Source organism: Marmota monax, unplaced genomic scaffold, assembly GCF_021218885.2.
Source record: "Marmota monax isolate L192 unplaced genomic scaffold, Marmota_monax_Labrador192_F-V1.1 WCK01_AAM20220418_F8-fsc00009, whole genome shotgun sequence".
Taxonomy (NCBI): domain Eukaryota; kingdom Metazoa; phylum Chordata; class Mammalia; order Rodentia; family Sciuridae; genus Marmota; species Marmota monax.
The window spans coordinates 29,330,667-29,351,512 of NW_026694710.1; the positions used below are offsets into that span (position 1 = coordinate 29,330,667).

Below are 20,846 nucleotides of genomic sequence, written 5' to 3' on the forward strand. Positions count from 1 at the left end.
TAGGCCGAGGGGTGTACGTGCTAAACTACATGGTTTCCCAACATGTTATCAACCACCATCAACTACTTGGGGGTCATCTGGCATCCCAGGTATTTTCCCTGTCTCATGCTGATTGGAGGTTGCTAGGGGGGTTGCTATGGGTCCTCACCTAGCCTAACTGAGTCAAGGACACCGCTGCAGACCTGTCCTGTTATTTACAGACAAACAACTCAGAAGGAATGCTCTGTGGGTTTTTCCAAGGACAAGGGTCACCCCCCCCCCTCACGCCTTGAGGTAGAAGCTACTGTTATTTATTTATTTTTTAAAATGGAGTCACATTAGTTTCTCAGATTCTCAGCAGTGTTAGCATTAGGATTAATATTAGGACAAAGCCTGGGGTAGGGTTTACATTTTGCCAGCTGTCTGTTGGGGATCCTGGCTGCTTCTGCCAATTAGGGTCTGGATAATGTAGTTCTGAGTTTTGCACACTCACCTCTGCCAGGAGTCCCATAGAAGCTGAAGGCCACATAATTACCCTGCATAAGCATGATAGAGTAAGGGCAAATTGTCCCGTATTTTGTCTGCTTACTGCTCAGGGAGGGGGAAGCACTGGTGACTTCCATCCTGGCTAATATAGTTCTGGGTTTTGCCATTTTACTTCTGTCAGGAGTCCCATGGAAGCTGAAAGTCACATACCCTGGTGCCCTGAGGATTCTGAGTAGAGTAGGATCAGAATTAGGGCTATGGTAGGTTTAGTGTTTGTTTGTTTTGGTATTAGGAATTGAACCCAGGTGTGCTTTAGCACTGAGCCACATCTCCAACATTTTAATTTTTTTATTTTGAGACAGGGTCTTGTTAAGTTGCTTTGGGCCTCGCTAAGCTGCTAAGGCCAGCTTTGAACTTATGATCCTCCAGCCTCAACCTCCCAAGCTGCTGGGATTAAAGGTGTGCACCAAGGTTTAGCATTTTGCCAGTTATCTCCTAGGGATCCTGGTGATTTCTAACACTTAGAATTGTGGGTAATGAAATCCCACAATTAGCCTACTCACTGTAGGTAATCCTAGGAGTTTCTTGCCCTTTGAGGATGTGGGTAATGTAGTCCTGCATTTCACCCATTCACTGCAAGGGAAAGGCCTTGTTGACTTCTGCCCCTTGTCATTGTGGTTAACATAGTCCTGAGTTTTGCCCACACATCTCTTCTAGTAGTCACATGAAGCTGAAGGTCTCCTGCTTGCATTGGTACCCTGAGAATTCCGAGCAGTTATGGTTAGGGCTAGGATTAGTGCAAGCACTAGGTTTGGGTTAATATTTGCCCTTTGCTGATTCTACATGGGATCCTGGCAGCCTCTGCCACTTCAGATTATGGGTAATATAGTCTATGCTATGCCTGCTTATTGTGGGGATCTTTGGAGCATTGGGTACTCCCTAGCATTGGGGTGCAAGGAGAGTGAAGGGTAAATAGGGACTGAGGGAAAACAGGGCAGGTGCCCACTCTGCCGCTAGGAGAGTTTTAGGGTGACATTGAGGTACAAGGAGAGTGAAGCACTGATAATCAGGGTCAGAGTAAACCACAGAAAGTGTTACTTTGAGACAAGTTCAGTTCAAGTGGTCAAGAGAGGACAGAAGAGTTACACAGACTGACAGAAGGGAGATCACTGACTTGAGGAGAAGCAGAGTCCTGGAGGCTCTTACCATGTAGTGAATGTAGGGTGATGGGGCCAGCTGCGCCTCAGCTGAGCTCTGCACAGGGAACAACTGACCAAGAACCCTGTTTCCCACTTAAGGAGATTTGGGTGAATGAAATGAAGCTTCATTTCTGCAGGATCAGAACCAGACAAGGAGTCTGCTGTTACCCTCAGATTTGGTAATCATCCCCAAACCCACCAGTTGCTGAGCCATTAGAGCAAACCAAACTTGCACTCATCCACAACCATTAATGCCAGATGACCCCAAATCCTACTCTACAGAGCCACAATCCCCAGGCATATAGTATTTTCAACACAAGTCTCCTGGAAAATAGACAATTTCAAAGCCCCTGGCTGCCAAGTGCTGTCATTCCCTCAGAAGAGGGGCCATCTCTCCTCCTCAGTTTCCCTCCTTCCTTAGTTGGCGACCATTGTGTAGAGAGGGAGTCTGAGGCACAGGGGTGATAAACTTGGCTCAGGTGGCCTGTGCTGGCTGGGATGGATGTTGCATCTGCCTCCTTATTGAGGCCATGTTGTGCCACATGTGCACTGTGCTCCCTTCTCTCTCCAATGGGTTGTGGAATTTCTTTGCTTACAGGATTTACCTGCCCATGCAGCAGCAATCACCAGAGTGTATCTGGAGGAGGGTCCAGGCCCAAGTAATGAGCTGGCAGAGGTGGGCAGCTTCCTGGTGACAGAGCTCCCACCACAGCCTTCTGATTTATGTTCCTCAGGTAGGCCCCAAGAGCCATAAGCCTACATAAGCATTTCTGCAGGAAATGAGGTTGGATATTGACCAATTTATGGACTTGCAATCTCAGAATATGCCTATGAAGTCTTCTTCAAGTATCTCTGAAAACTCTAATAGTCCCTCCAGCCTACATCTTTCAAAAATATCAGTTTTGCTTTCAAATGAAAGAATACCCCAAACATCAGAGCAGATGTGGGCATCCCATCTTTCACATGGTGTGCAGGGCTTACTACCTCCTGAGATCATCCTGGCCACAGAAGCCTCTTCCTGGCATTTAATTTCTCAGACAAATTTTGCTGCATTTCTGAGCAGCATCAAGATCCTGATTTTATATTCCAAATTGTGGTTTTGAACAGACTTGGGAGGGTCTAGAACAGTCTAGGTGAGAATCTGCTGTTGATGACATCAAAGCTATGGAGTGTTGGAGATGTAGCAGAGATGACTAAGGTCTCTAGGTGGACAGTGTGATGGTATCATCTGGGGTCTTCTTTAGAGAGATAGACCAAAGCCCCAAAGATAGGGGAACAGCTAGGAGACCACAGAAACAGGATGGACACTGTTGTAGGGTGATCTGGGGTTCTCTATGGAGAAATTATGATCAAGGCCTACAGGCTGGGAAAACAGGCTGGAGAAACAGCTGGGGGTTGCAGAGACAGGGGTGGGGTAGAGAAATGTTATGTGGGGATCTGGGGTTCTCTGGTGCAGAGGGGATCACCACCACACTTGTCCTATTTCCTTTAGGAGCCACCAGGACTAGGTCCCTGGGATATAGTGGTCTCCCTAATCCTGGAGCTGAAGATCTGGGGACACAAGGCAGGTGTTCAGTGAGGACAGAATTAAGGAATATGTGAGGAAGGAGCAGCAGCCCCCACATCACATGCTCTGCTTGCTGAGACAGTCATTATTAGAACACAAATGAACTCACTGTTGCCAGGGTTAGACAGATACCTCAGAGCCACCTGTGTCTCTGTGGGTGGATAAGAGTTGTTTACCTGTCCTTCTGTGGATGACATTTGCATGTTGGTGGTTAGGGCATTACAAAGAAGGCTGCTGTGAACATTCCTGTACACATGTGCTCTGCGAACTCACCTTCACTTTCCCTGGTGCACACCAGGAGTGCAATGGCTGGCAACATGGAGGCATGTGTTGACATGTGGCCAGCAGGGGGTTCTCAGAGTGACTTTTTCTGATCCCCTTGAATCATCTTTCTGTCAGGGATAGGTGTCCTGTGCCCACAGCAAACTTCCTTCTCAGGATTCACCTGAGGAAATTCCATGGCTGAGAATACCTGGAGTCTATGTCCACAATGAGGTAACCCTAACCTTCAAGGCCTGCCCTAATTCTCACCCTTGTGGTCCACCAGGGAAGACCATGGCTTTAGACCCATTGGGGCTGACTGTGGTGACAAAAGATTCCTTCTTCTTGGGACCCACACAGGGAGATGCTGTGGCTGGGGACCCCTGGGGGCCATGTCTTGAAACATGTTTCAAGTTTCTAACCCTAAACTTGAAACCCACCCAGGAAGAGATCATGGCTGCAGGCACCTTGGAGCCATGACTCTTGTGGCAGAGCCTCTTGGTACCCTCACAGGGAGATGCCTTGGCTGGGGACATCTGAGGACAATGTGTACCACAAGATTTCTTCCCCTTGGCATCTACATGTGGATTCCACTGTGGTTTTGGTATTACTGAAGTCTATCTGAGGAAAAGGTGGGGGGAAATGAGGAAAAGCCTCTTGTCCATTATCCCATGTGCTGAGGAAGAAGCTCTGTTGTTTTTACTTTTGTAGTTAAAATTTTAGTGAGACTTATAAAAGTATCCATTGTGAGGCTTTGGCTCTTCATTGTTATAGTATCCTAAAGTACATTTTATGGTGAAAAATCCCAGGACACTGAAAGGAGAAACCGAGAAACGAGCTCAGGATAGTGCAGGGAAGGCCTGGGTTTCCCAGCATGTGGAGACTCAATAGTGTATGAGGGAAAGGGCTAATGGCACCTCATTGTTTATATTTATTTTTATGGCTCATTTTTTCCAGTGTTAGAGTACTTGAAAACTGTTGAGAAGTTGATGTATCAATGTGACAATAATATTGTGGTTGTATTGAAGATATCTTCCCACTATGTGACACAATGAGTTTTGTAGACAATACCAGGGCTTTCTGGGTAAGTCTGCACACAGTGGCCTGCCTGATAATTCCCAGAAGCCACTGTGGTGATAACTCTGCCAGACTACACTGCCCAGAATCTCTGGGATGCCTGGGCAAACATATTGCTACAGCTCCCACAGTCCTTTGTGGTGAGGGCCAGACAGCCAATCACTGAGCTACACTACCCAGATTCCTTGGGATACCAGGGCAAGCACATGGCCCAAAGCTTCCAAAGGCCTCCATGGTGGGGGCTGAGCAGCAGAATGCCAGACTGCAGTGGCACAATCCTCAGTGTTCTCTGGATATCCATGTGACACGCAGCTCTCAGCCTCTGGGATTAGGAATGCATGCACAGAACAATCAAACATACTAACCATGAACCTTGGGTGCCTGCAGCTCCAAGAGGTCTCTGCAATGAGGACTGGACTTCACTGCCTAGAGTTCCTGAGCTTGTGCATGTGAATGTGCCTGGAGCTCACATGGCCTTCCATGATGAGGGCTGTACAGCCAGAATACTGCACTTCACTGCTCAGAATACCTGGGGGGAAATGTTCAGACTGCACCTGTGATAGTCCTCTGTGGTGAGAGCTGCATGGGTAGGCCACTGGAACATAGTACTGAGAATCTTCAGGGTGTCTGGGCAAGCATGCAGCCTGAAGCTTACATAGACAGCTGACAGAGGTGTATGTGGGAAAACACTAGACTACATTACCCACAATACTCTGGTGCAACAGAAGGTCACAAGAGTGCCCCCCATGAGCTAGCAAAATGTGAGACTATATCACCCACAACTCTAAGTGGCAAGAAGCTCTCAGGGTTTCCCACAGAGAACCAGCAAAACACTGGACTATAGTACCCACAATCCTCAGAGGGTGGGGATGGGAACCTCATAGGAATTCCTCTACCATGTGGGACTACATTACCTAGAAGGCACTGTGGTGATAACTCACAGTCATGGGGGGCAGAAATCATAGGACTCCCCTGCCTCCTGTGAGCTGGTAGAACATGGAACTAAATTATTCACAATCCTGAGGTGGCAGAGGCTTCCAGATTCCCTAAAAAGAGCCAGCAAAAACACTGGACTACATTACCCTCAGCCCTCAGGAGCAGAAGCTCTCAAGAGCCCCCCCTTCTCCCCCCATCCTCACCCTATGAGTGGGCAAAATGCTAGACTACGTTATCTATAATCCAGGGAGGGGGAAGTGAAGTGCACAGAATCAACCCCTCTGAGCCATAAAATACAAGGGACTTAATTGTCAGATCAGGCGGGGCAGGCAGCAACCAAAGGAGGCAGATTTAAAAGGGTCACTGAACAGGCTTTATTGAGATATCACTCCTGGGTGGAACTTGATCAGACCCACAGAGGGGACAGGGGAAGGGTCTGAAGAGAAAACACATGGAAGCTTGACCAGACTGGACTTTTATGGGGCTTATAGCAGGAAGGGAAGGGGTCAGGACAGGAAAAGGTGTTCCTAGGGTCTCTTGCCCCCTTGGAGTTGGTCAGGGGAGTTGGCTGAACTCCAGGATTGGCCAGGGGGTCCCGCTGATTGACAGGCGTTAGTCAGGAGATCTAGATCTGGCTGATTGACAGGTATTTCCACCAGCATCTGATTGATGTTCTTTTTCGGTGAGGGCTGCTTTGTTCTAAGTTGCCACTAAGTCGCCACCAAGTCACCACCACCGACCTAACATTAATTACCCACAATCCTAATGGGGCAGAAGTTCCCTGGGTTCTGCACAGGGAACCAGCCAAATACTAGACTACATTACCCACAATCTAAGCTTCAGGGTCAGAAGCTTGCAGGCGAATTTCTTCAGCTATGTCCCATGAGTGGGCAAAATTCTGGATTAAATGATCTAAAATTCTAAGAAAGTTGAAGCTCTCAGTATCCCCCATTGAAGCCAGATTTAAAGTTAGGTAGTCAGTGTGGTTAGGTAAATCGGGTCTAATATCGAGTAAGATCTAAAATGGAGGCCATGTTGAATGAATTCCAGAAACACAGGACAACTCATGGAATGTTAATGAAGTCCCAAGAAAAGCCCTAGGCCCAAAGTCCATCCCAAAGAAATGTTAATGAACAGCCCCAGCAGATTTAAAGATAGCCCATCCCAAAGAAATGTTAATGAAGTCCTTCCTGCCCAGATTACTTCTTTGGCCCACCTGTGTCCCAGCCCTCAGGCCTTCCAACCTACATTCCATCACTGAAAAAACTATAAAAAGGGGAAACAACCGCACTTCCATGGATTCCACCTCTTGGGTCCCCTTCTTCCTCCGGGAGAAGTCTTTTTTGCTGTCCTTTAATAAACTTCTAATTTCTACTCTGCCCTTGCCTAAGCATGCTTCTCTGGTGTTATTCTTCAACATTGGGGAAACAAGGACTCGTAACCTGTCAACAGCAGTAACACCATGAGGAGCCAGCAAAGTGCCGAACTACATTACAACAATCAAGTTAGAGTTAGGGTTCAGGTTTGGTTGGCTCTCCTTGAGGGGATCCTGCGTGATTTCTCCCTAAGGATTATGCGTGATGTAGTCCTGGATTTTACACACACACACCTCTGCCAGGAGAGCCATGGAAGCGGAATGCCACATGCTTGCCTTTATATCATGAGGAATCTGAGTAATTTTAGGAGTAGGAGTCGGGCTAGGTAAAAATTAGTCATAGACCTAGGGTTAGTGAGATTTCAAAACCAAGAGATACCATTGAATTTCTGCAACCATAGGTAGTGTAGTGCTAAATTTAACCACTGACCCCAGAAAACCAGGTAACTTCCTCCCCCTTAGGGTTATGGGTAATGTAGTTCCAACATTTCCCACTCTTTGGTGTGGTATTCTGGGAGGCCCTCCACAAAATACTGTGGGTGAAGTATGTAGGAGTTTATGGCCCACGTTGAGAATTTCTGGGTAATTTCCCCCCATGGGATTGTGGGTAATATAATCCCACATTTTATTCAAACTGTGGAAAATTGTGGGATCTTCCTCCTCTGTTATAATTTTGGGTAATGTAGTTCTATGATTTATTGGCTCTGTGCAGAGGATCTTGAGAACTTCCTCCTTATTAGTCTTATGGGTAATGTAGTCCAAATTTTCTGCCCACTGCTGGGTATTCTGGGAGCCTACTCCCTGAGGATTGTGGGTAATGCAGTCCCATGTTTTGCCCTCTCCATGCAAAGAATTCTGGTAATTTTCTCCACCATGGAATTGTGGGTCATGTAGTCCCATGTATTACACTGTGCATGGTGTGTGTGTGTGTGTGTGTGTGTGTGTGTGTACTTGTGGGAGCTTCCTTCCCTGTGGACTTATGGGTAATGTAGTCCCATGATTTATCTACTCTGACAAAAAATTCTGGGAACTTCCCCTCCTTAGAATTATGAATAACATAGTCTCAAACTTTGCTGTTCACCACTGCGTATTCTGAGCTTCTTCCCATCAGGATGGTGGGTGAAGTAGTCATGAATAAATCACTCACTTTGGGCAACTCTGGGAACTACTCTGCATAGAATTGTGGGTAATGTAGTCCTATAATTTGTCCTCTTTGTGCAAAGAATCTTGGGAACTTCCTCCCACTTAGGATTATGGGTTATATAATCCCAACATTTTCCCACTCACCACTTGGTATTCTGGGAGCCTCCTCCTGTAAGGATGGTGGGTCAAGTAGTCATGAGCATACCACTCACTTTGGGGAATTCCTCCCCTCATAGAGTTGTGGGTAATGTAGTCGCACAATCTGTACTACATGTGGGGAATTGTGGGAGCTTTCTCCCTGTTTGAATTATGGGTAATGTAGTCTTATAATTTTTCTTCTCCATGAAAGTGTTGTGGGAACTTTCTGTCCTAAGGATTATGGGTAACGTAGTCCCAACATTTGCTTGCTCACTGCTGGGTATTCTGGGAGCCATCTTACTCCTTGGTTTTGTGGGCTATGTAATCCCAGGTTTTGCCTGCTCACTGCAAGTAATCCTGGGAAATGCCTCTTCATAGAATTCTGCAAATTAAAGTTCCTATATTTGCTTGCTCACTGCTGGCTGTCCTGGGAGACTCTTCCCTTAAGGATTATTGGTAATGTAATTTCAGGTTTACTACTCACTTGGGGGATCCTGAGCGATTCCAGTCCATATGATTGTGGGTATTGTAGTTCTGTCGGAGACCAGCTCCAACAGGGGGTCTCAGGAGATGAACAGATGGTGAGGAGTCGGCGAAAGGGGGGTGGAGAAACAACACAGACACCAAAGTGAAGGTGTTGATCCCAATCTTTACTTGTGAAGCTGATCATATATACTTTTCATTTTGGCAGGCTCACAGTACTTTGTGGTTACAAAACAGGAATCATTATTCAAAGAAAAAAAATATTACGTAGCTACAATTAGAATAGAAGAATGTATCTTGGCTTATGCATAAGCAAGCATTTGTACTTTCAGTTCGCGTTTTGCTTTGAGCTGTTTCTGCTTAGTTAACTTTTAATAATAGTTAGAAATGTCCCAAACTATTGGCCTATACCTTGACTATTCTTTCTTGACTTACTGACTGGAACCGGTGCCATGGTTACGGCAAGTGGTTGACTTGTTATTAATTTTAATCAAACAAGAGTAAGAGCACAAACCATTGTGCACAAGAACAAGAACAAGTTGCCCAGTACTAAGCACTAATCTGTCCTCTTAACATTAATTTTTCTTCTCTAGATTTTAATTTAATTTCTCAAAAACTTCCTTGACATGAATACAGGGAGTTTTTCATTAGACATTAACAATTTATGCTCCACAGCTGAATCATTGCATTTAGAGCAAACAGATCTATTCTTTAGAAGTAGATGCATTAATTGGGAAAGTCATGTTTTTTCCTTCATACTTAATGGTCATATGAGAAGTTGCAACTATAATTGTTAAAGGAATACAAAACCAAACCAGCCCATTCCCAGAAACATACTGCGCTCCTCCAGAGGATGGACGCCTTGCGCCATCCACCTCAGTAGGGCCTTGCCATTGCCTGAGTCAGGGGAGGGGCGCAGCATAGTTCTAGATATAACCACTTGGGGGGGGGGAGATATGGGAATACCATTACCCATAATCCTAAAATGGAGGAAGTTCCCAGTATCCCATTTCCTCTTTTTTAGGATTATGGGTAATCTTTTCCCAGGTTTTCCTGATAGCAGCAGGGACTCATGGGAGTTCCTTTCCCCAGTTAGGATTCTGGATAATGTTGTCTTGGGCTTATCATGCACTGTGGGATTCTGTGAGATTCTTCCCTCATAAAGATTTGAAAAGTGCAGTCTCAGGTTTACCACAGACCCAGGGGTTCCTGGAACATTCTTGCCTTAAGGTTATGAATAAGATACCCCTCTCCTTTTTTTTTTTTTTTTTGCTTGAGAACCACTAGGGATGCCCGGAGCTGCCTTTTCTCTTGTAATTGTGGGTAATGTAGTCCGTAGTTTAGCCTGCTCCTGGCAGGGAATTAGGATTTCTTAAACGTTAGTCTAAACATGTTATATTCCTGGGTTCACCACTCATGGCAGAGGATCTTGGGAACTTCCTTCCATTAGAACTGTGCACAATGTAGTCCCACAATTTTTCTGCTTGGCACTGGGTACCCTGGGATATTGCTCCCTTCAGGATTGTGAGTAATATAGTCCAAGTTTTACCTGATAACTTTAGGGAATTGTGAGAGCTTCTGCCCATGTTAGGATTGTGGGTAAACTGATCTCACAATGAGGAATTTTGGGATCTTTCCTTTTAGAAAATTATAGATAATTATGTATAACTAAATTATGGAAAATTTAGTCCTGGGTTTAACCACTCACTGTGGGGAATTCTGGGACCTTCCTACCTCCTTAGAATTGGGGGTAATACAGTTCCAAAATTTACTTGCTTACTTCAGGGATTCATGGGAACTTGTTCAAAAAGTATTGTGGGAACTGTAGTTCAATTTGACTGCCCAATGGGAACTTGTTCAAAAAGTATTGTGGGAACTGTAGTTCAATTTGACTGCCCATTGGATAACCTTGGTGTTTACCACCCCTTAGGATTGTGGACAATGTAGTCCTTGGAATTGCCCCCTCACTATTGAGGATCCTGGAAACTTCCCAAGGATTGTGGATAATGTAGTCCCAATTTTGACTGCAAACTGCAATGATTCATGCAAAATTTATTCAGTTCCCAAAGGATTGTGGGCACTGTAATTTAACTTGAATACTCACTGATAGGCAACCATGGTGGTTTCTGCTCCTTAGAATTGTGTCCAAGGTAGTCCTTGGAATTTTCCTCTTGCTGCAGAGGATCCTGGGAACTTCCTCCCTAATAATTGTGGGTAATATAATCCCAAAATGTGCCTACTTACTGCAGAGAATCCTGGGAAATTTGTCCATCTAGGATTGTGGTAATGAATATTTGCAATTTATTGCATTGCAGGAAAATTTGGGGGCATACAGTGCCATAGCATTATGGTTAATGTAGTCCTTGGAATTTCCCTCTTACCATGGAGGATCCTGGAAACTACCTCACTAAGTATTGTGGTGAATGTTGTCTCACAATTTGCCAGACAGATGACTGTAGGGATTACTGGGAAACTTGTGCATAAAAAAGTGGCCATCAGTGAGCAGTCAAATTTGACTGCTCACTGATAGACACTTGAAGGATCTTAACCATTAGAATTGTGTGAAATGTAGTCCTTGGCCTTACTTTCTCAATGTAGAGGATCTTGGGAAATTCCTACCTAAAAATTATGGGTAAGGCAGTCTCACAATTTGACTGAACACTGCAGGGATTCTGGGAGACATGTCCTCATAGGATGGTGAGTAATGTAGTCTAGCAACCACTAATTGCAGGAACACCTGAAAGCTTCAAGGACCATAGGACTGTGGCAATGCAATATTCAAAACTGCCACCTAGCTGCAGAGAATCCAAAGAACTACTTCCCTAAGGATTATAGGTAATGTAGCTCAATAATGTTAATGCTAACTGCCGGGTTAAGTTTAAAGTAAGAGTGTTAGGATTAAGGTTAGGGTTAAGGTTAGGGGTTAGGGTTAGGGATTAGGATTAGGGTCAGGGGTTAGGGTTAGGGTTAAAGTCAGTGAACTGATTTCTATGATACCAGGACTCACATTGTTATTGGACTCTACATGGAGACTTGGGGAATTCGTGCTTTATTTATGGTACCACTCCCAGAGTTTCTGGCTATATGTGTATAACCACAGAAAAGGATTTCTATTATAGGAAGTTATACTGGTTCCAGAACTCTGTGAAGAACCATGGAACTCATCTTATATGATGGAAGGACACACAAGCTTGCTGAGCACTATGAAGATCATAGTTAACAGTTTCTATGATATTAGAATTCTCAGAACTGTTGAGATCTAACCGTGGTTCTTGGGATCTATAATGACAAACCTATTATATCTTCTTGGCTCTGTGGGGAGCCATATAACTGGCCTTCCATTATGGCAGGATTCATAGATCTGCTGACCTCTATGTGTAGGAAAAGGAAAAAGTTTCTCCAAAGGGAGGAGACCAAAGCTGCTGGGATCTACAAGAGAGTCAGCAAATTGTGCTGTATTATCTAAGGATCCCCAGGTCTTCTGGGCTTTACTTGGAGAGCCAGATAAATAGTGTTTTAGGATAGCAGGTTTAAAAGGTCTGCTGGTCTCCATGTGGAAAGCAAGTGAAATTGGGTTTTATTGTAGTATAATGCCACAGTCTGGCTGGGCACAAAATCACGAGCCACTCACAGCCTTGTAGATTCAAACAGCAATTCTTTATTCCCGAACTGTCACCCGCACTCTACACACACGTTCTGGGCAAAATCCACACTCTCCACCGGGCTCTGAATCCCAAATACTCTCTGAATCCCACGAGAACTCAACGGGAACTCAAGGCGCTGGAGGCAGCAGGATACGCCCTATTCCCAGCAGGAATCACCTTAAACCTGGAACCGCCCTAAACCCTGATCCACCCTAAACCCCGATCCGCCCTGGTCCTTGAGCAAGGTCACCTTTCATGCAAAGTTATTGCAAATGACCTGGGTCCACAATGGAGAGTCCTTCCTCTAAGCAACATGGGGTAGGCTGACAAGGAAATTGCCATGTGTAGTACCTACTTAGCTATGGCTCTCAGCATCTCCCCCCTTCTGATTAATTAAACAATAAGCAATGTGGCTTAGGGACCATGCCTGGTAGGTTGTCCAATTCAACATATGGTTCTTACTGTAATGGGATCAACTGACCTCTAGGCATCAGCCTCCTGTCTTAGGTTGATACCACTGCAATTGGATCATACCTGTCACTGACTACTGGTCCAGCATACAACCATACTTGTGGATAGGCCTATGCACCGGTGGGGGGGGTGAGGTTCTTTGCCTCACCTCTGTTGGCCCCCAAATTTGGCCTTGGTGCCAGTGGGGGGGTGAGGTTCTTTGCCTCACCTCTGTTGGCCCCCAAATTTTAGACCATCACTAGCAGAAGGGAGGAGGATACAGAAATGCCACGACACCAAGCCAATTGATGGCTCCTTTGGAAAAATTGCATCACTGGTGACACCATCAGCAAAGATATGCCAGCACTATCACAATTCGCTGAACAAAACGATAGTTCACAATGTATACAAGTGATACATAGTCCAGGCAAGTTCTGCAAGCAGTTCAAAGCAGAGGAATCTTTCAATATGTCCATTTCCTCCCAAAGTAAGTTGACTCCTTGATTGAGCATTGCTTGTTGAGTTATATTCATTGATGCATCAGTTTATACAGTTTATTGTGATAGCTATCATAGAAGCTGTAGTTTGGTTTTATCTTTGTCTTCACCAGCACTGGGATGAAGATAGGAGTTCTGGCAATGATGCTAAAGAGACATTATCCTGAAAAGAATTATTAAATATAATGAAAAGGAAAGGTGAAAGTAAACAAACAGATCTGTTAACCTCGTTTAAAAACAATCCTTAACAGCTGTTTACCTAATTTAAATTAAACCATTTAAATGACGTGAATAAAAAAATTCGGATCCATTTTTTCATGAGCGCGCCTCATATATGAAATATGGACATATGCACACACAGACATACAACACAAAACACAAGAGTGCACACAAACATACAACACATAAGACAATAGTACAGGCCTTGTAGCTTTACCTAGGTGAAATCTCCATTGCAATGTTTAAAAACTCCACAGTCAAAAAATAAAACTTATCAGAAAAACATTAACCTAGGTTTGTATGAGCTCAAAAAATAAAATAGAACTTTATGATGTGGGAAAAGGCAATAATAAAATAGATATTGAAAAAAGCAACCTGGTTAATCACTGTCGCAGAAATAAGAATAGCCAAGCTGGAGCTCTGGATATCAGCTGTTATGGATTTGAGTCAAATCATGTTCTTTTTGGTCTGTAGAAATCGCTTTGGTTAGTCTCTCTGGAATCCAAATCAGCTGCTGTTCTCCCTGTGGAAACACACAAACAGAACCCCGAATCCAGACAATCACTGAGTCAGGACCTTTCCATTGTCCTGTTAGAATATCTTTCCAAGGTACCTTAGGCTTATGTACATTTTTTGGATACATATGCCTTTCTGCAGCACTAAGTCCTGATGAATCCAAATGTAAAAAGTTCAGAGTAAAAAGGGTTATTTTAAGTTTATCTTTGGGGGATATATACCCCTTTCCAATTCCCTCTTTTTGCTTTAATAAGTACATTTTAATAGTTTGATGAGCTCTTTCAACTATGCCTTGTCCCTGTGGATTGTATGGGATTCCTGTTATATGAGTAATACCAAATGATGAACAAAATTGTTTAAAAGAGGTAGAGGTATAGCCAGGACCATTATCTGTTTTTAACTGTTTTGGAACACCCACAGTGGCAAAATTTTGTAAGCAATGAGCTATAATATCTTTAGTTTTTTCTCCGGCATGAAGGGAGCCCATCAAAAATCTGGAAGAAGGATCAACTGTAACATGCATATATTTTAATTTTCCAAATTCTGGCAATTGTGTGATGTCCATTTGCTAAATGGTTAGGTATCAGTCCTCTAGGATTGACTAAAGATTAACTTGTGGTAAAAAGGTCACACAATTTTGACATTGTTTTATTATATGTGTGGCTTGTTCCTTAGTTATTTTAAAACACTTTTGTAAAGTATTAGCATTAACATGGAACCTTTTATGAAAATTTGTAGCTTCTTCTAGTGTAGAGAAAATATGTATGTCATGTGTAGTTTTATCTGCTAAATCATTGCCCAAACTAAGGGCTCCAGGCAATCCTGTATGTGCCCTGATATGTCCTATAAAGAATGGATCTTCTCTGTCCCAGATTAGACTTTGTATAGTGGAAAACAAAGAGAAAACAGTAGAGGAAGGGGAAATCCTGCCAGCATCTTCAAGGGATACTATAGCATTAACTATATACGGACTATCAGAAAATAAATTAAATACAGAATCTTTAAACATCACAAAAGCTTGTAAAACCGCATTAAGCTCTACCTTTTGAGCTGATTGTTTGGGTACTAAAAATGTAAAAGTTTGATCAGGGGTAACTACTGCTGCTGTACCATTATTTGACCCATCAGTGAATATATTTGGAGCATTCATGATAGGTGTTTTTCTTGTCATTTTTGGAAAAACTACAGGATGCTTAGACCAAAAAGACAACAAAGGATTAGATGGTAAGTGATTATCAAATGTAACATTAGATTTACACATGATTATTGCCCAAGTATTTAACTCATTAGCTAACTCATCAATTTGATCTATAGTATATGGAGTAATAATTTTATTGGGAGAAATTCCAAACACTCCCTTCGCTGCTTTTATTCCTTTGAGTATTAATTGTCCTACAGCCTCAGGATATCTAGTAAGAATAGTGTTAGGAGAATAAGATAAATGTATCCACAATAATGGACCCTCTTGACAAAATACTCCTGTAGGAATATTTTTTGTTGGTAGTACAATAAATAAAAAAGGCAAACTTATATCAATTCTATCCAAATGCATATTTTCCATATATGTTTCAATAATTTTTAATGCCTTTCTTGCTTTAGGAGTTAACATGAGGGGTGAATTTGGATCTGATGGAACTTTTAGAATATCAAATAAGGGTCCCAACTCTCCTGTTGGTATGCCTAGATAAGGCCTTATCCAATTTATGTCTCCTAATAACTTTTGAAAGTCGTTAAGTGATTTGAGTTGATCTACTCGTATTTGAATTTTTGGTGGACGGACCATGGTTGAGGATAATAGAACTCCTAAATAATTAATTGGAAAATTTAATTGTAATTTATCTATTGCTATTTCTAGATTATAATTTTTAATAAGTTTGTAAGTGTGGCATAACATTCCAGCAATGTGTTTTTATCTTTTTGTGCTAATAATACATCATCCATATAGTGAAATATTTGTAGTTCAGGATTTTGATTTCTAAGTGGCTGGATTGCTTTGTTAACATAGATTTGACACATAGTTGGACTGTTAGCCATCCCTTGAGGGAGTACTTTCCATTCATATCTCTGATCAGGACCTTCATGATTTAGTGCAGGGATAGTGAATGCAAAACGTGGACTATCCTTGGGATGAACTGTTATTGAAAGAAAACACAATCTTTAATATCTATAGCTAAAACATGCCAGGTTTTTGGCAAAGCAGACAATTGAGGAATCCCTGATTGAGCAGGTCGCATAATAACCATCTCATTATTAATGGCTCTTAAATCTTACAATAATCTCCATTTACCAGATTTCTTTTTGATGACAAAAATGGGAGTATTATGGAGAGATATGGACGGTTGTATATGTTCCTCCGCTAATTGTTGTTTGACCAGATCATGGGCTGCTTGTATCTTTTCTTTAGTCAGGGGCCACTGAGGAACCCACACTGGTCTTTCTGATTTCCAAGTAATTTTGATTGTCTCAGTGGCCCTTTCTGAAAATCCAACCCATGTCTGTCTGTTCCTTGATCTATTTGTATTGGTGCTGCTATACCTTGTTCTTGTTCTCCTAATCTTTTTTCTTTCCTAAAACCTTGTCGAGCCCTAGTAGTGGGCGCATTAGGATTGATGTTGTTTGTTAACGTCGAACCTAATTGATCCAGGACATCTCGTCTCCATAAATTTATAGGAAGATGATCCAATACATATGGCTGTGTAGTTCCTTCACATCCTTCAGGATCCTTCCAATCTAATATCATTGCACTTCTATGGGGATTAGTTGCCACTCCTAGGCTTCGAAGCGTTTGAGTGGCTTGTTGTAATGGCCAATGTTTTGGCCATTCTTGATGAGATATGATGCTAAGGTCAGCACCTGTGTCCAGTAGGCCATGAAACTCATGTCCTTGAATATTTAGTTTTAGCATTGGGCGAGAATCTAAATTTAAAGAAAGCATAGCCCAATCTACACCTGTGGAACCTAATCCCCTGGAACCTCTTTCTACACTATGACTAGAAAATTTATTATGTAGGCTGTGTATTATTAACAACTGTGCTATTCTATCTCCTGGTGAAATTACTGATATACCTCTTGGAGAACTAGCTATAATTTTTATTTCACCTACATAATCAGGATCAATTACCCCAGGACTTATCATAAGTCCTTTTAGTGTAGATGAACTACGTTCCAATAATAAGCCTACTGTTCCTTGGGGAACAGGTCCTTTTACTCCTGTGGGAATGATTTGAACTCCCATCTCTGGAGTTAGTACTGCTCTGGCAGAGGCGCAGATGTCCAACCCTGCACTCCCTCGGGTTTGTCTGATGAGGGATTTAATGGACAATATGTCCTGGGCACTACCCTGATGGTGTTGCTGGGTTCCTCCACTGCCCCGTATATTTGTGGTTTTGGGCCCCGGAGCATTGGGCCCTCCAGTCCGTTTTTTGGCAATGGAGCCTCATGCCTTTCTCCACGATATAGTGGGTAAATTCCTGGTCCTTGCCTGTTTTTTGATAAGGGAGTACCCTCTATGGTGGATTGAGAACGGTATTCATTAGCCCAATGTCTCCCTCTACAGCGTCGTGGGCAAATACCCAGTATTCTATTCCTTTGATACCTAGTTTTGTTAAACCCTCCTCCTAATGGGCAACTCCTTTTAAAATGTCCTGTTTGTTCACAATTGTAGCATGTTTTTGGCCTGGCATCTAAAGCCTGTTGTACTGCAGCTGCCAAGACTTGCCCTTGTTCATTAATATCTCTACATAATTTAATATATGTGTTTAAATCTTCATGTCTCCATGGTCTAATGGCCTCTCTGCAGCAACGATTTGCTTGGTCATAAGCCAGTTGTTTTATTAATGTCATTGCCTGTTCTGTATCCCTAAAAATTCTGGAAGTTGTTTGAATAAGCCTATCTAAAAATTCAGCGTAAGGTTCATTAGTTCTCTGTATTACCTTAGATAGCTGACCTTGTAAATCTCCATGTCCTTGTAAAGTCTTCCATGCCCTAACTGCGTCTGCAGCAATTTGTGCATATATAGTAGGATCATATTCAATTTGTTGCCATTGACCCTCATAAGGTCCTTTTCCTAACAACATATCTAGATTTCTTTGAGGGTCACCGGCTGCTGCATTTCGCCTAGCTGTCTCCGTGCAAAATTTCTCATTGGCAACCTTCCATAACAAATATTGTCCTCCATTTAGCACAGATTTACACATGCTAGCCCAATCTGCTGGCATCATGTCCAAGTTAGTAATGGACTCGACCATGCTTACCGTGAAGGGTGCTTGGGGACCATAGGTTGTTACAGCCTCCTTTAACTGCTTCACTGTTTTAAAATCTAAAGCATGGTGAATTCACTGCCCTCCTACCTGTTCAAGTACAGGGCATTCTAATCTTTGAGGTCCTGTCTCAGGATCCCATTTATCAACTACGGGGTTTGAGGGCCACTCAGCTGTCTCCATAGGTGGGGCTGTTGGTTGAATTACGCCCTCTGGTGATAAAACAGAGTTAGTAACAGCCTCCTGTTGTAGCCTTTTTCCTAATAACCCCTTTTCCTTTAAATTTTCTTCCTCTGTCTGACTAGCTAGAGAGACCTTCTCTTTTGCTTGATCTAAAATGTCTTTCTCCATGGTCTGAACCTCTAACAATTTACTTAACACTTTTTCGGTTTGTTTTTTTTACTAATTTCTAATCTACTATAAAGATAACACAACCCAATAAGATAACACAAAACAAAACTGAAACTGAATGAAACAAAAACGGAATAAAAAAATCGTTGTATCAATTTTCTCTTCCTCAGGGCCAACAAACTTCAAACCTTTAGCCAACCATTTTTCCCAGTTTGCCTGAGAAATTTCTAGGGATAGTCAGCTTGAAACAAAAACAAAATAAATCAAAACAAGAACACATTGTTTTTTGAGATGGTCACCCATTCTCTTGCCTTCCCTCAGGGGCGAGCAATTTCACTTACCTCCAAGTTTCAGACGTTCCGCGTACAGGCCACCAAATGCCGCAGTCTGGCTGGGCACAAAATCACGAGCCACTCACAGCCTTGTAGATTCAAACAGCAATTCTTTATTCCCGAACTGTCACCCGCACTCTACACACACGTTCTGGGCAAAATCCACACTCTCCACCGGGCTCTGAATCCCAAATACTCTCTGAATCCCACGAGAACTCAACGGGAACTCAAGGCGCTGGAGGCAGCAGGATACGCCCTATTCCCAGCAGGAATCACCTTAAACCTGGAACCGCCCTAAACCCTGATCCACCCTAAACCCCGATCCGCCCTGGTCCTTGAGCAAGGTCACCTTTCATGCAAAGTTATTGCAAATGACCTGGGTCCACAATGGAGAGTCCTTCCTCTAAGCAACATGGGGTAGGCTGACAAGGAAATTGCCATGTGTGGTTCCTACTTAGCTATGGCTCTCAGCAGTAGAAATCAAATAACTGATTCACTGTATGTTCAAAACCAGGGAACTAGGTTCCTCTGATTTCAGAACACACATTGATGCTCAGCTGTATGTGCAGAGACAGAAAATTGGTTTTTTTGTGTGATGGTAGAAACCTCAGGGCTTCTAAACTCTTTGTGGCCAGCCAGGGATCTGAGTCTCATTTGTTGGCAAGGTGATTATTGTTGCTGGGTTTACATATAGAGACATGTAACTGGCATTATAGGATGGTAGGACATGCAAGACTGCCAGATTCTACTTTGAGAGTCAGGGAAATAAGGTTTTATGATATTTAGGTATTTGAAGGCTGCTGGACTAAATTTTGAAATCCAGGTAACAGGGTTTAAATTAAGGCTGACTCCAAGGACTGCATGGCTCTTCATGGAGGCTCAACAATCAACACCTTGGGCTTTTATTAGGTTCTATGGAGTGGTTTCTAGTGTGTTTCTGCTTGGGCTCACAGGAGGGTGTGTAGGCGAGGTCTGCACCCCGTCTGCAGTCTGCAAGGAGCAGCACCACCCCAAACGAGCTGACCCCAAGGTCCAAGTGGGTTCCTTCCTATAGACCCTCCTGCTGCAGGGACGCCAGGCAGCCTCGGCTTTAGCTTTCCTGGGAGTCCACTTGGGCGAGCAACAGAGGCCCTGGGCGCTCACCTGGGAACCCCAACTGGGGCTGCGGACCTGGAAAGAGACCTGGCCCTTGAGGCTCAGGGGGCCAGACAGAAGGTGCGTGCACAATGGCGGGCGGCTGGTGCGGATGCAGGCGCACACACAGCACTTCCCTCGCTCTTCGCTGCTCTTCCCATGCACACCATTAGCCCACCTGGATGCTGCGGTCCGTCTGCTGTCTGTCCTGAACGCCACTGCCCAGTGAGCAAGGGCTCCCAATTCAAGGCGGTGTTGGAGAGTGGGCGGGTGCGGCAGGCAGGTCAGGGGATTCGCGGGACCGCGTGGCTGGGAGACGGGGGTGGGGTGGGGGTGGCGGGCTGCTGCTGCTGCTGCTCCTTGGGCAGCTTCTGAGCCCTGATTGGGTGCAGCTGTCCCAAGATGAAGGTCAGGTGGAGAGCTACAGCTCCCACTGAGCGCACTGGCGGAGGTCCCATCCTTAACGCAGAGGGGTCTGTGCTGCCCTGGAGCCTGCCTCTTAGGGTTCAAGGCTGTATTAGCTGGAGGAACTTTTGGTGGCTGAAAACACCTTGGAGCTTGTCCTATTCTACAAAACCAGAGTTGTTCTTGGTGGAACTTAAACTCCTGATATTTGATTGAGGAAAGACAGAAGTCATGTCTTTGTGCACATTTCTGAGATTAGCTTAGGGACCTGCATCTCCAGGCACTGGGACACTGTGCCTGATGCTCAGGGAGCCTAGGCTCCCAATCTTCTTGTTTTTTTCTTTCTGGTTAAAATTTTGAGTAACTACCAAAGTAACTTTAAAATTGAAAATAA

At 43.7% G+C, this 20,846-nt stretch overlaps 1 long non-coding RNA gene across 2 annotated transcripts in view; it reads left to right on the forward strand.

Annotated features, from left to right (window-relative positions):
* Positions 1–8,452: 8,452 nt before the first annotated feature.
* The window catches only part of LOC124078662 (uncharacterized), a 52,105-nt gene continuing 39,711 nt past the window's right edge, over positions 8,453–20,846 (forward strand). For both annotated transcript variants that reach the window (XR_006846998.2, XR_006846997.2), the window contains exon 1: positions 8,453–8,617. This is a non-coding gene — a long non-coding RNA (uncharacterized LOC124078662). The remainder of the gene's footprint in view (positions 8,618–20,846) is intronic.